Source organism: Phaethon lepturus, unplaced genomic scaffold (genome assembly GCF_000687285.1).
Source record: "Phaethon lepturus isolate BGI_N335 unplaced genomic scaffold, ASM68728v1 scaffold35816, whole genome shotgun sequence".
Lineage (NCBI taxonomy): Eukaryota > Metazoa > Chordata > Aves > Phaethontiformes > Phaethontidae > Phaethon > Phaethon lepturus.
Genome location: NW_010547510.1, coordinates 55,317 through 58,306, shown reverse-complemented (window position 1 = coordinate 58,306; position 2,990 = coordinate 55,317).

The following is a 2,990-nucleotide window of genomic DNA, read 5'->3' as shown; positions in this document are numbered from 1 at the left end:
GCCACGTTTGACACTGCCTCTGCCGTTTGTGATGATGGGACATTCCTTGGGTGCTTTTCAAACAGCAAAGAAGTAGGGCCATACTGTATTCTGAGCTTTCATCTCTAGCACATCTTTTCTGCCTTTTAAAGTATCTTCTTGTTTTTCAGAAAGATTTTTTCCACTGCTTTGCCTCCTAAAATTTCTGCTGCGTTTTTAGATCCAGGCCTGTATCTTAAATGTATCTGTTCACTGTGGCATGTTGGGGTCTTGCAAGGCGTTATTCAAAAGCAAAAGATCATTAGTTTGTTGCAGGTGGCCCCTGTCTAGCTGGAGAACATATTAAGGCATAGTTAAGAGTCAGGCGTTTCCTATACTTTCATAACATGTTATTTCTAGACCTTTGAATCTTTTAACAAACCCACAGGATCACCCAGAGATTAAGACAATTCCAGAAATATGAAAAGCCAAGAGAAACTTGTTCACCATCTCATATTTGTTGCTTTAATTTTCTTAGGGCTTTCAGTAGCTTTTTTGCTCCATGAGCAAATTCATTCCCAATGTAATGGAAGTATCTGAAGGTTGTAGTCAGATGTTACAATTTCTGGTTTATCACCGTTTCTTGATAGAGTTCCTGGAGGGATGCTTGAAGTACAGGTCAGGCTTTGCCCACAAATTTACACTCTAAACTCAGGAACCTTCTTAGTCTGCACAACCGTAGCACAGTTTTCTTTTTCCTGACATCATCCCAGGGCTCCATTCTCTTCCACCATCCAGGGTAACGTTTTCCTCAGCCTCGCTGGGGTGGGATTAGAGATCATCTGAATCCCTGTCAGGAGCGCGCTGATCCTGGCAGAAGTGCGAGAAGAGCCAGCTGAGTCCTTTTTTTTCGGGGGGGAAACCTGGCAAATGGGAAGGACACGATGTTAGCTGGCGAGAGGGGAGCAGGCATCGCGGTGTCTGGCTCCAGTGAGGCAGTGCTCCTTCCTTCAGTGACACGGATCCCTTCTGTCTGTTCTGTCTGGTTCCTTTTTTTCTTTTTTTCTTTTTTTTTCGGAGACACTGTGCCTATAATAAGCATTCAAAATGAGTCTTGCTGGGCCAGGAGAAGGGGAGGGGAAGAAAGAGGGGGAGGAGAGGGTGAGATTTGGGGGGGGAGGGGGAAAGGGAGGAGGGGGTTTAAATAGCAAAGAATTAGAAAAAAAAATCTGATGCAAATCACTAGTAGAGAGAAAATTATGTGCAATTACCCAAGCGATACTGGGCAGCCGTGCCCACCCCAACCAACAAGATCTCATTAACAAGCAGAAAATAAGATTGAAATGGTGTGTAAAAGAGCTGAAAAATGAATTTGAATGCTGCATTTGTCCACAATTACCCCCTCGTTCACACATATTTTATTGCAATTTTTTTATTATTCTTAATCTTTCCATCCCTCAAAGCAGATTGGGAACATCCTGGCATTACAGTTGCTGAGGGAGGAAGCATTAAGGATTCCCCGTTTCCCTGAAAGGAGACCCTTCTCTCGCTTGAATTTTAAAGGGTTGGTTTTGGAAGGATAAGGATTCATTTCTTCGGCTTATCTTAGTGTAGGAACATGTTCTTCTAATATTCTTTAACCTCTGATGCTCTTGGGTGCCACCCCACACGAGGGTTTTTCTTTAACCTTGCCTCCTGGGTTCTTCTACCTCCCTTTTCCATCTCTCCTTCCCCTGTCTCCTACCCTCCTTTTCTACTCCTGGATTTTTTTCCATGTGGTCTCTGCCCTCTTCCCCCTACACTGCTTCCACCATGTTCCCCCTGCAGCCCCACCTCTCTAGAGGACTGCAATTCCCTCAAACGAAGTGTCTGCCCTTCAGAAAGTGGCTGCTGTCCCTTTTCTGAGTCACAATTATTCCACACACACTGTTTCTTTCCTCCCTGTGACCTTGTGGCAGATTGTACACACGATTTTCGGAGAAGGAGGTGAACACATGCTAAAACCCATGCCCTTTTTTTACCAGGGGATGGAAAGGGGGCATGGGAGCTCCAGGTTTCTCTCTGGGAGAAACTGGCTCTGCCGAGACTGTGTTGGCATTTTCCCGTGCTTGGTGTCAAATGCAGTTCCATCTCTCTAAACTTTTAACCTATGTGTCCCAGGAAAGTTGGTAGTTTCTCCACTGAAGTTTCTTTTTTTTATTATTATTTTTTTTTAATTTAACCAAACAAAGCCCATCTGCTCTTGTCAATTAGACGCCTCTGCTCCCAGCAACGGGAAAAGGGGAGAATGGAACATTTTTCTCGTGTGAAAATGGATGCGTATTTATTTGCCTGATTCCTAATGACTCTGTTTCTGCGAACTAAGGCGGAAATTCATATCTGAGGGGCTAAAACGTTTTCTGTCAATCTTGAGGATTCTTCAATTGATTTGGATGCTCAGGTCCCATTGAAAACTGATTAGAAACAAATAAGGCAGTATCTTATCACCTTAACCCTAAATCTAATGCTCTGGGTGGCACTGATTGCATTTATTCCTATGTGACTTCCACTCCAGACATTGTTCTCAGTGTGTATTACTGAGATATTAAAATACTAGAAACACTGAAGGATTTCAGAGCAAACAGTTGGTTCCTGAGCCTTGAATTTGATAGGGTTTTGTCATTTGTCATTACCTTTGTCATTACCTTTGGTGGGCCAGGATCAGCCCCTGTGGCACTTCACTATGTGTATACTCAAGTATCAGAAGTAGACAAATTGGGGAGAAAGGGGAATAAGGAGAAAATAGGAGAAGAAATACAAGAGAAAAAGCCCAAGGAGAATGATAAGACTAGTGACAGCAGGAAGAAGAAATGCAGGGAGGTATGAAAGTGTCTGAAAAGCCCCCAGATGTAGGAGCAGGGAGCGTGTATTTAAGACACTCAGGGCTAAGAGATGGAAATCTGTACTCAAAAATCTTCAAACATCCCTTCCCACCCAGACCCTGCTACCCACTTACGGGGTGGTGGGAGCAAAGCCAAAGCCCAGTGGCTGGG